The 12,210-nt window shown below is 41.2% G+C and overlaps 1 protein-coding gene across 1 annotated transcript in view; it reads left to right on the top strand.

The window, feature by feature from the left end:
* Positions 1-12,210, top strand: part of cdh13 (cadherin 13, H-cadherin (heart)) — a 452,332-nt gene that overhangs the window by 407,858 nt on the left and 32,264 nt on the right. The window lies entirely within an intron of this gene.

Raw genomic sequence — 12,210 nt, 5'->3', positions numbered from 1 at the left:
GTCGGGATCAAGGAAGAGAGGCCGAGATGTTGCACAGAAATAGGACAAACAAAAGGAAAAGCGGGGTGGAGAAAAGAAGAGAGAAGAAAAGAAGAGGATCTGAGGGTTTAACAAGGCGATGAAGAAATGATAATGTTTATGTCAGGGTCAGGGGTCATCTCAGCTAGAGAATCTGCAGCAGTGAGTGTATGGTCTGGAAGTTACGCTCTGTTGCCATAGCAATCAAGTGCACTTGCAGGAGATGCAGACAGAGCCATTTGTCACTCCATGGTGTGTGAAGTTGTAGACTTAAATGAATGCGTGATGGTCACTGTGTGTGCACATCTGTTTATTTGCACGCCCTGGTGGTCACATTGCTATAGCAACACTGGCACATGCAGATGCTGTGGCCGGCAGGTCCTTCAAACTTTGATACTTTTCTCTTTTAATCTGTTATTTTTCATCTTGAAACAGACATCTATACGTATGTCAAAAATACACTTAGGCATAGGAAAAGGAAGTGTGGGGTTTGGATTGAAAAGCAGTGGATGATGAGACAATCAACAATGCACACAGAATCTTTTGACCACACTGTCAGATCAGCTGGACGGACCAACATGGATCACATGGAGAAAACTGCTCCACAAAATCTCGGATCAAGATGTTGCACCTGAAGTGCAGACCAGTTTGGAGCTGACAGGATGCAACATGCAAGACTCTGGCAAGACGAAGGGAGGAAGTTCACGCTGATGATGCTTCATGCTCAAATCCAGTCAAAGTTTGCCAAAAGTTTCTTAACAAAACTTTTAACGTGAGGACATCGACCATATTATCATCACATCTTGTTGCTGCTGTTTACATTCAACCTGATCCAAATTTGAAACGTGCACTACAGAATTATTAGATGATAATAAATTACCTTGATGCCTTGATACATTCATCACTGCATCTGTATTTCTGCACACTGTCTCCCTTCTCCCATCAGGTGTTTCTTTGTCTGAGTTAATGACCGAAAAGCCACAAACCAGTTTTTCCTGGGCAGCTGCGCCTGGCAGGTCAGCGAAGCGATATTGTTTGAGGAGATATTGTTCCAACCTGAGCAGAGGGCTTGATGGGCTGTTTATATAAACTCTCAGCAGTAGCTGCTGGTTTTGCACGCCAACAAATTCTCTTCTGCTCTCTGATTCCCCGCCGGGACGCCAGCTGTTCCCGCATCTTACTCCCTTCTCCTTCCTTCACATTGGTTTTTCTATTCACTGTTTGGCTGATCTGTGTATTTGTGCGTGTGGCAGGCTCAAAGTTGTGTGTTCATCCAGGTTTTTAACGTCTTTGTCCTGGTACATGCCGTGCCTCTCTAGCCAGCCCCTGCGCATCCACTCGCTGCTGTGTGTTGTGGTTCAATGTTTTCTCCTGCTCCTCATTTAAATGTTAAACCGCCTCCTGGTGGGAGCCATTTGTCATTGGGAGGCATGAATACATTATCAAAGCCCCAGTCATCTGAAACACAGCGCCTTGCACACACTTTCTCATACACATGCAATCTTTGGCATCTGCTGCCACTGAACCACCTAATAAAAACTCCTGAAAGATCAGAGTAGTGTTTGCTTTGAACATGTGGACGTACAAAAGAGAGACGTCCATTTAGACATAGAACTGTCTGTCCATCTGTATCACCGTGAGTCAACCTTCACCCAGGCGTTGTTAATTACAAGAATATTAAGTATTACATACACATACACACACTCAGACTGAGCAGTGTGATAAGTCTCAGCATTCATCACAGTCAGATCACATCCCCTCTGGTTTAAATCAAAAGCAGGAGGCAAAGCCGGAGCAGGGATGCTGAATTCTAATGGGTCACAGAACAAAACTCTTTGGTGCTCAGATGGATGTACAATTAAATAGGACCGTGCATATGTGTGTGTATGTGCATGTGTGTTTGCAGCATGTGTGTATCTGTCCATCTCTCTGTGACAGGTCCACATAATAGGTTCATCATCTCTTCTCTCAAAAGAGGGAAAAAGACTGACAGTGGTAGCCAGCTGTCAGTGGAGGTGTGTGTGTGTGTGTGTGTGTTTGTATGCGTGTGTGTGCACCTTTGTGTGTCTCTACATGTGTCCATCTTCGTGTGCGATGTCTGCCACTGTGCTGCCTCATTGCCATACTAAGTGCTGGGAACCAGTGCGCCTCTCGTTGCCGTAATGGGCTGAGTAATTTCCCTGTTTCAGGCCAGCCCAGATACAATGGCTTCACTGCTTAGTGTCTGTCATGTCACCAGCGCACAGTGAGGCAGCCTGGCAGGCTAAATACAGATAGATAGACTCATGTTGTGTCTTTAGCCAGCTGCGATCAGTCCGCTGCCTCAAACTACAGCAGTGAAATAATAAATCATGATGAGCCAGTTTGTCAGCCCAGTGCGCTCAAATCCTCAGGCCAAGAATAGAATACAATAGAGTAGAATAGAGTACAATGAATGATGAATGTCAATGTTTATGGAGAGATGAGTCTTTCAGTTCTCCAGCTCCAGCTTTTAAACATATAATAAAACTCCACTAAACCCTGATTTAGTTATTGATGAATCAATGTTTGATTAATAGAGGATTTGGGACTGAGCTGTTAGGAGATAGCGGCATAGTGAATGCTAGAAATCAGCCATGACTGCCCTCTATAACTTTCCAAAGAATCCATTATACCAGAACCACAAGAGCAAGAGCTAAAGAGCAGACTGTGTCTAATAGATGGTAAATATAGTAACGGCAGGCTCAGCGTCAATGGGACAAAAAGGGAAACGTGGAAGAAGATGAGAGCTCAAGTGATAATGTGGGGAGAGAAGTGAAAGGTTATTTTAAAATATGACAGGACAAAGAAATGAAGTGATATGTTTTTGGAGTTAAAGCTACTGCCTAAACCTTGCAATCTGATTAAACAAGCCTGTGTTTACATTTTCCAATGCGAAGTTACAATGTACGGCAGGTAAAGGGAAGCAGGAGATTTTTATTTTTTATAATTTTATGTTTGACGTTATATTTCGTACTAGGAAATACTACTGATTTTGTCCACAGTGGCCTCCAAAATCAACAAAATATGAAAGTTCCTTGTAGTGGCTTTAAATAAGAGAGTTATTCCAAGATAAATATTTCTGTCTGTTACCATAGTTATTGTGTCACATTAGGCAATTATAGTTCTTCATAACTTCTTACCATGATCTGGCCAAAAGACTTGACAGACTACACATTGGCCTCTGAACAATCATGTCACAAAAAACAAAAAAAAATGTAAACAACCAACAACAACCAGTGTGTATGACATGGTCTGTCTTATATGTGGTAAGGCATCAGAAGAGAAAAAAAAAAAAACCTTTCCTCTGTTTTACGGTTCCACCTCAAACAGCAAACTGAACAACCAGTCCAACACTAGCAGGCATGATGGGAAATATAGACTGTTGGTACAATACTCTCAGCACCGTCTGCAGCACATGTAGCAGCTTACATATCATAGCTGAGCAGATGGTGGTGAGGAGTACAAGTAGTGTCTTCATGGTAAGTTGCTAACTAGTGTGTGAAAAAGATTCCTGGAACATTAATAAACAACGACCTTTTCATTTTCCCTTTTCAGCGTAGCTCTAATATCACCTTGTCTCTGACTGTTTCTTGTGTTATCAAAGTAGCTCGCCAACTATGATTTGTCAGTACAGTCAGTAACGTAACAGAATGAAAGGTGTGAAGTATGAAACCTCACTCTGATCTTAAAATTACTGCATAATGCTGTTAATACAAACTTAACACTTTCTGTATCCATTTCAAATTAAAAGCCCTCCAGCATTTCAGTGGACAGAAACCTTTAAATTCTTAAGAAGGCTTTTATTGTGAAACATTTGCAGGTATTTAGCTTAATATCAAACCGATTCGACAATTTTTACAAAGACCTAACCCCACTGTCTACTATGATACACTACACGGGATAAAATGATCAATTATTGCACCTGACACCTTACATCTGTCGGGTGAGGCTATTATTCAGCTGATATCATGTCTGAACCTGGCATATAAAGATTGAGGATTTGTGAGATGCCATTTGGCCAAAACAGGGTCACATGAATCCTGGAAGTGTTTACTTGCCCCCTTCTCATCTTAAGGTTGCTTTCACTGCATCTATATATCTTTCTCTTGTCAGACAGCCACAGAGGCAAGTAGGTTAACTACCCTGATAAAATGTGTTCTTGCCCGACCAATCAATTATGACCCTGTGTAGCAGTAGGCTGGGGTGACGCCAGCATGAGGGAAGGATGCAGGGTAGGGAATCACGGCATCTTGACCCAGGGTAATGGCAGTGTAATGGGATATGCTCTGGAAAGCGCAGAAGATCACAGCTCGACGCTGTCTCGCCTTCTGTTGCCTCCCCTGTCTTGCCGCACTGCCTCATTAACCTCAAATACACACTGTGTCTTTCTCACTTTAGCACCACCTCCCCAACCTCCATCTCTCTCTTCCTGTCCCTCTCTGACCGCCTCTGTCTTTCAGTTCTTGACTTGTTGTAGCGGAACCTCTTGGGGAAGTCGTCACCTTGTAAACAGGCTTGCGTTACGTCTGTGATTAAAGAATACCTTTGTTCAGCTTTGCCAGGGAAGAAAAGTCTCTCTCTGTTGTTGGCTGTTATCAGACACTGCCTCTCTTGTGTCCTTGGAATACTGATTCATCCACAGATCAGAAGTTATCGCTGCGCCTGGCACACTAAAACAAACACGCCTCTGCCCACTCAGCAAAAGAGCCTCTGTCTGAGTGCACTGGTACCAGGGTACTTATTTTGTAAAAATACTGAAACTACTGCTTCTGTGGAAAGTGAGTATATATTCAATATGATTAAAATTTAAAAAGTGCCCAATCTCCTCACCAAGCACATCTCTATCAGGATTTTCCACGAGGGCTTCCTCTGTGTAGATATGAACAGCTTTGGGTGTAGATTTAATGACAGGGATCCAAATGAAATGAGATGAGTGGGTAGTGGAGATGGAGCGCGATAGATAATGAAAGATGAAGTCAGATGATGGAATCAGGCAAACATGATGGAGGATTTCTCCCCGTTTAACTAGAAAGCATGTCATTAAACCAACATAGGAAATCTGTCAGAGGCTTAGTTCCTGATGATGAGTTGAAGGCGCCATCTGTGTATGTTATTGTGTACGTGTGTGTGTTTACCTATCTGGGCTGTGTGGTGGTAGCAGTGGGAGTGTGGTGTGCAGAGCAGGAGGGTGTTTTAATTACACAGCCTCACAGTTTCTAAGATACAAAGGCCACAATTAACACCTTTTGTGTTAGAATCTGCACAGAGCGGCACATACACACACATAGATAGGACATAAGTATCATTATAACTTAACAAAGTTTTTTTTTTCCATGGAAGCGGACCCAATTTTCACCTGGTAGTAACGTGCGATGTGTATCTGAAACCATAATCGGAATGACAGCTAATCCATGGGCCTTTGCATTTTCACCTGGTATTCATAAGTTTTCTTGTCACTTTGATTATGGCTGCATTGTGATCAGACTTCACTGAAGAGTATGGCTGACTGATTTTGAAAAATTATCTAAGTATGACTTGTGTTGCAGTTGCAGTACGACTTGTGATTATTTTTACATCATCATTCTCATTTTCATTGAAAAACATGTTAAAGTGATATTTTACCCAAAACTGAAAATGAAAATTCAGTTATTATTTACTCACACATATGTCAATTGAAGGTTAGATTTAATCCAACTATCCTAAAGCCCCAACATGCCAAGTTGATTTGGAAAAACATCATTTACACCATGTTTTTAGACTAAATGTTCACTGAACTGTATTTGCGTGGTGTGTCCTCAATCATTCTAAGGGTGAGTATACTGAATTTCCATTTTCGGGTGAACTATCACTTCAAAATGATCATGGTGTGATTTTTTCAAGGATCTGCACCAAACAAAGATGAGTGTGCTTATGTAGGTCAGGACATCTCTGCAGCAGGACAATATTTAATTTAAAATTCTAATTAAACACACATTCCACCTTTAATAAATATTGCATTTACTGCGATTTGAAAATTGCAGTGGGCCATATTGCAATTTCCCTAAAATTAGAATCAGTTGTTCAGTTGTAAGCACAGACATCACTTTCCCACAGGAACATAACCCCTCAGATGGACTGCAGCTTTAGGGGAAACAACAAAACCAGGAATAAAACAAGCAAATATATCTGCTTAAATTGAAGGCAGCTGGACTCAACAGTGATCCTTGCAACTTTACAAAGAAACAGTGGTTTATGGACATTGACATGTAGCCTGACATTTACATGTACCTGATTCTGACAGCAGAAAAATACACAAAGCCTGTAGGCATACAAAAGCTTTGACACTCGATCGTAACATTACTTCATGGCGGGACTTTTTGGCAAAATTAAAGTGGCAAGGACACCAAAGGATTAGGACTGTACCTTAACCCAGTTTTTTGCCATATTTGAATGGCAAAATTAGTATTTGACTATTCACCTTGGTGTTGCTCAAGCAACCGGTGTTTTGTCGGTCTGTGTCAAGCTCGCACTGGAGTTGCTGCTCGGTGGGTCACTGTTCTGTGCGCAAACCTGCTACTCCCTCTCAGCGTCTGACAGAGCTGCCTCAGACTCATTTCTCACACCTCTCAGGACGCTGCTTCTCTGACAGAGAGAGACAGCAACTTCAGCGCAAGCTGGACACAGACTGAAAAACCACCGGCAGCATGAAAGACACCGATGCTGGGATGCACAGCTCCACTATAGCCAACATGTGTGTATGAGAGAGAGACAGAGACGGGAAGAGAAGGTGGAAGGTGAACTATTGCGCACACAGTAACTGTAAGTTGAAGAATGCTGCTTTATCATTACACCTGCTTGGCTGAACCTGTGGTATTTTCCTGTGATAAAGCTGAATATATGAGCATCTGACATCCCTGTCACTCACAGCAAAACACACCCCCACACATCTAAAAATGTGTTTCCTTAATTCCTGTTTCCTTATATCTTTTTCTTGCACATCTCCACTGGGAGGGACTAAGATGCAAATGGGTGGAAAAGACAGAAACGTGGATGCAATTAAGGGAATTGGTTTAATCCTAGTGTCACTTATCATAGCAGCAAACAGCACAGCTGTACTAATAACATTAATGAGGGCTCTGTTCCATTCAGTTGTCCCACTAAGCCATGACAGTATACCAGGTACAGTATGTGCAACACCAGGCTTCTGAAACCAAAGTAGCTAAATGGAATCCAGCCGTCATTCATTTTTATTATTTACACCTGTGCTTTTCTACTGTGACGTGTCAAACTGTCTTCTGTGAATAAGGCCCACAGACACTTTGGGAATGAGGAGCAGGTGTGTAGGCAGGGAGGAAAACAGGTGCCTGTACAGGGTCTTTAATCATTGTTGAATGTGTGATTTATTTTGGTGCACTGCTGGTTGCAAAGTCCTTACAAAGCAAACTACAAAAAATATATATCAGTAAACAAGTAAACAGTTTAAAAGGAGCTTTTTATAATTAGCAATTGACCCAGCAGGCCATTAGAACTTGCTTAAGTGCTGTGAATAGTGTGAGTTTAACAAACTTTCTAATTAAAGTTGTTCCACTTGGATTTTTTCATGTTGATCCGACACCTTATCACAATAAAAATCCTGTAGCAGGCTCTGGGTGCAGACCAAAACAAGAAATCCCCCAAGGAAGGAAGAATTTTGGTGTTTAATTAGTACAAAAAGAGCTTGCTTGTGTAAGCCTACTTTAAGCCGTATCAATACCGCCCTTCTCCCATCACTCAGTATAATAGCCAACAACTGATAACCCAAACTCTATTCTGAAAGTAATTTGCCAGACTAGCAGCGATGCACCTGTCCCCAGCACCGCTTCTCTCCCCGAAGTCATCTCTCTTAATGACTTGTGCCTATTGTAATTGGCTCTGGCTGGTTTCATTTACAGTTCTGATCAGCCAATCAGATTAGCAGGGTGTCATGTGATAGTGTTTGCCGGAGCCCTGAGGAGACTGATGAGTGATGGGACAGAATGAAGTGGGTTATCTGAAGGGAGTTTTAACAAGGTCTGGGACTTAAACAGTGGCAAGACGGATAGAGAGGAACTGGAAAATACAAAACCAGATGGGATAAGGTATCCTTCACTATAACAGTGAGTGCACAGAATGGTAGATTTAGCTCCCCTTTCCATGAAATGCACTTACCCAAGGAAAGTGAAGTGGCATGTAACTCATTTTAAATTTTGACTTCACCTTAAAATCCATTTGTTTTTTTATTCTTGCAAAAAATCAAAAAATCTAATACACTTATAAGATTTAATCAACAAAAGCAAGACTCACTGTTAAAAATTTCAAAGCTAAATAGCAAAGTCTGTATGTCTGTATGTTTCTCTAAGAATAAGTTGTTTTATTTCTTTTGTCTTGAAGGACCAGTGTGTAGGATTTAGCGGAGAGCTTGCAGATTGTAAATACTTTGTCTCACCCTCCCCTTCCAAGCGTGTAGGAGAACATACAGCAAAACGCAAATGGTAAAGGCCATATCTAGAGTTAGCCAGAGTGTTTGGTGGGTTACTGTGTAAACATGGTAGTGCAACAAGGCAGACAGGAAGGACACTCTCACTCTCTAGATATAAACAGCTCATTCTGTTGTAACGAAAACACAATCAGTTTTTGTCTCCACAGCATTCAGTGCCGGAGAAAGATCTGGCTCCACACATTATTATTCTGCTATGGGGGAAAAAAAATGCTCTGGCTTGATTGTATTTTTCTAAACCAGTCACAATCGTCTTGGGCGGAGCTTAGCCCAGGATGTAGCGACAGTACCCCCACCAAATAGCATTGGGAGGGAGGTTGTTTTTGTGGAAAATTTGAACATCTGGAGGCAAGGCTGCAGATTAAAATGTGTAAATCACAGCAAAAGAAAAGGTAACAGCTGCATCTCAGGTGCTAATTTGCCATTTTTAGGGTAGGTTACTATCTGGGAAGTTATTGTTGTTTCCCGTGGAAAAGTGGGATAGAGGATTCTGTGATGCCGACTGAAACAAGTCGTTGTGAGCTATTGTCAGGAGCGATCGCTTAGTGTAGAAAATGTCAAACAAATTGGGGAAAATGTTCATCACAATTTCCCTACAGCCTTGCTGTCTTTGTCCAACCGACCGTCCAAAACCAAAAGAATCCTCATTTCTTATCAGAAAAAAAGAAAAGCTGCAAATCCTGATATTTACAAAGCTGGAACCAGGAAAAGTTTTACATTTCTGTGAGAAAAATGACTTAAACAATTAATTAATTATCAAAATAGTTGGCAGCTAATTTTCCTTCGTTTAATTAATCAAGCAATCAACCAATCATTGCGGGTCTAATATTGTATTCCACACTGCCGTAATTTGTCAATAAATCTGTTAGCATAAATCTACACACTGGACCTTTAGGAGTAAAACTGTGCAAAAATTCATCAAATATTATTTTTCAAGTAACTGCTTTCCAATTTTCCCCTTTTTGCTTCTGGTGAAAAACTTAACATGACTTAGTAAAGGATTTCTGGACTTTAAGGACTGCCTGTGTAGAACTGTTGCAGTGACAAGACGAGCCTTGAAACTGTTTCATTTAAAAAGAGCATTTCTAAACCTATTTCCCAGTGTTAAAAATGTTCACTTCTATCTATCTGTCTGTCTATCTCTGTATGTGTGATAAGTGGAACGTAGGTTTTGTTCTGTTTCCTGGGTTGTTTTGTGTCTTGTGTTGTTTGGAGTGTGACTGTGTGTAGGTTATTGTGTGCTGTGATTCCTCTTCCAGCTGTAAAATGCTTGTCTGCCCTGGCTGTGGAAACACATTTCTCAACTGAGGACAATACAGTAAATGCTGTTCAATACACAGCAAAGGAAAAAGAAGCACCCCAGCGTGATAGTATACAGACCTCAGCATAATGTGCAGTCATTGTGACCCCCACTGCGGGTGGATGTGTTTGAATCGAGTCGTGTTAACATTTTAAACAAGAATGGACTCAGGAATCTGTTACAGTAGACAAAAGAGAAATGGGGGAATTCAGCAGTGCATGTGCTACTTTGTGTATTATGGCTCAGTATTGTGCTGTTACTGCCTGTGTAGGCGGTAATAAAGAGTATGGTTTCTTTTGTTTAGCTGGAAGACACTTTAAAGTGATGAGGAAGAAATTTAACAAGATTTCAGCACAATCTGTCATGACAGACACTTCATATGTTCATATAATTTCCAAAAATCATTCCTCTTCAAAGCTCCTTTTGTCCTGCTTTCATCTCTTCCCTTTTTTTTAGACTTTTCCCTTCATTTATCTTCTCTCACTCTCCTCTGTTACCTTGCTGTAGTCCACCTGTGAATTAGTCTTCCTGACTGTTTAGCTGCAGTGTGATGTATTGTGACATTTTCCAATGAGCCATTCCTCATGCGCGAGAGAGCCCAGCTCCTGGCTTCCTCTACTCCCTGCTTGTTGTTATTTCATTTCCTTCATCATCTACTTTTATGTGACCGAGGGAAATAATCATAGTAATAACAATGCAGAATATTTGTAGCCAAGGGCATCATCCACTGGTTGTTTGTAGCCAAGATGTCCTGGTATTTAATGCTTATTCTAATGAGAAAAAGAAATGTAGCCAGATAAGAATAGTCTTGTTTCAGTTTTGTCCTTGGTGAAAACAATTCTACAAGTGGACCTTTTTAATCCTGTGAATTCACTGGTGGCCGGAGCACTCGCCAGACTTATTTCACACTGCGAAAAACTGATCAAATGTATGACTTTGCCAAAAAATGAAAATGGAACTTGCTGTACTTTTCCCCCTCCTTCAAATTTGTTGTGCTCCCTCCATCACCTCCTCGCATAAAACTTCACTGTGACAACACATTTTTCCCCAAGAGGAAAGACCAGGGCCGAACAGATCATGGATTTTATTCTCGCCACACCACGCAGGGGCAGAAATTGGTAGCCTACGTTTTAAACCGCTGCTGGTCACAACCCTGTCTTTCCTTCCTCTGTTACTACAGTGGGGAGAAAAAGTCAGACAACAGAAAGAAAAAATAAAGCGATAACAACAAAAAGTGACAGTCAGACAGAAAGAGAGCATTAGCCTAGAGCCAAAGTGTTGTGAGCAAAAGAGTGTTTGGGGGGTAGATAGAGTGATATAAAGAGAAGGCAGGCAAGAGAAAGAAAAGCTCAGTTTGTAGCCTGTAGCTGTGGATTAGACCTGACAGCCCCAGGAGTCAATCAGTCTTCTTGCTCCTCTCATCTCTGGGCAGATGGGAGAATAACAGGGCTGTCTAACTGCCAGCCAGGGGCAGGTGGAGGTGTCGGGAGTAGCGCTGGACGGTGGAGATGGAGCAGGAGGGCAAAGCCTAAAAGAGGATGCTGGAGGTGGTGAAGTTTGCCTTTGCAGAATTTCTTCAACTTTCCCGCATCGATCCAATAAACGAGTTCTGCAGCCTAAAAACAATATTAATCTAAATATTACAATAGTACAAATACAAAATATCCAGGGAAAAGCATCATTGTCTCACAAATTTATTGACAGTTGAATCAATTTTCAGTCACGATTATTTCTGTGGATTAATCATCGCAGTAAGGAATAATTTCTTGTCCATTATTTTATGTTTAGGTGCGTGTATGTGTGTGTTTGCCAGTGGACATTATGTAAATTGCGACTCAAAATGTAATATTCAAGTTATGAAAGTTTTTCCCCACGATGCAATACCAGCCCATTTTTTTGTGTTCTTCAACAGATTACTGACTCGACTCAAAATGTAATAAAATTAAATGGATGATAGCCTGGAGGTTTAAATGTGTGCATATTTTTCAGTAGTCTGGAATCACAACACTTTATGAGTAAGTTTTTCAGTATAAGTGAGCAGATAATATATCATTACATTATTACTTTAAAGCTGATATTATTAAGATTTTTCTGTATTAAACATGGATCACATGATAAAGTGAATGTAAGACGAGTCACTGAGTCAGTGAGTAACCCACAGAGAGTTATCGTCAGACTCTGCAGCATTTCTCGGCTCTACAGCGCGTTTCATCGTCTTAGAGCTGATTGTTTTAGTTTTACAGCCCGCATCTTAACTTTTTTTGGTTCATTTGCAATGCTCTCAAAGGCATCATTTTCAGCAAGAAGGCTCCAATAAACTAACTGTGTGCCACCTGCTCAGCACCAGACAACACACAGACAAAATTAGCAACTAGCC

This window comes from Lutjanus erythropterus, chromosome 13, assembly GCF_056507025.1.
Source record: "Lutjanus erythropterus isolate fLutEry1 chromosome 13, fLutEry1.hap2, whole genome shotgun sequence".
Classification (NCBI taxonomy): Eukaryota; Metazoa; Chordata; class Actinopteri; order Lutjaniformes; family Lutjanidae; genus Lutjanus; species Lutjanus erythropterus.
Note: the sequence above shows the minus strand (reverse complement) of the source record. Positions and strands in the feature narration are given on the sequence as shown.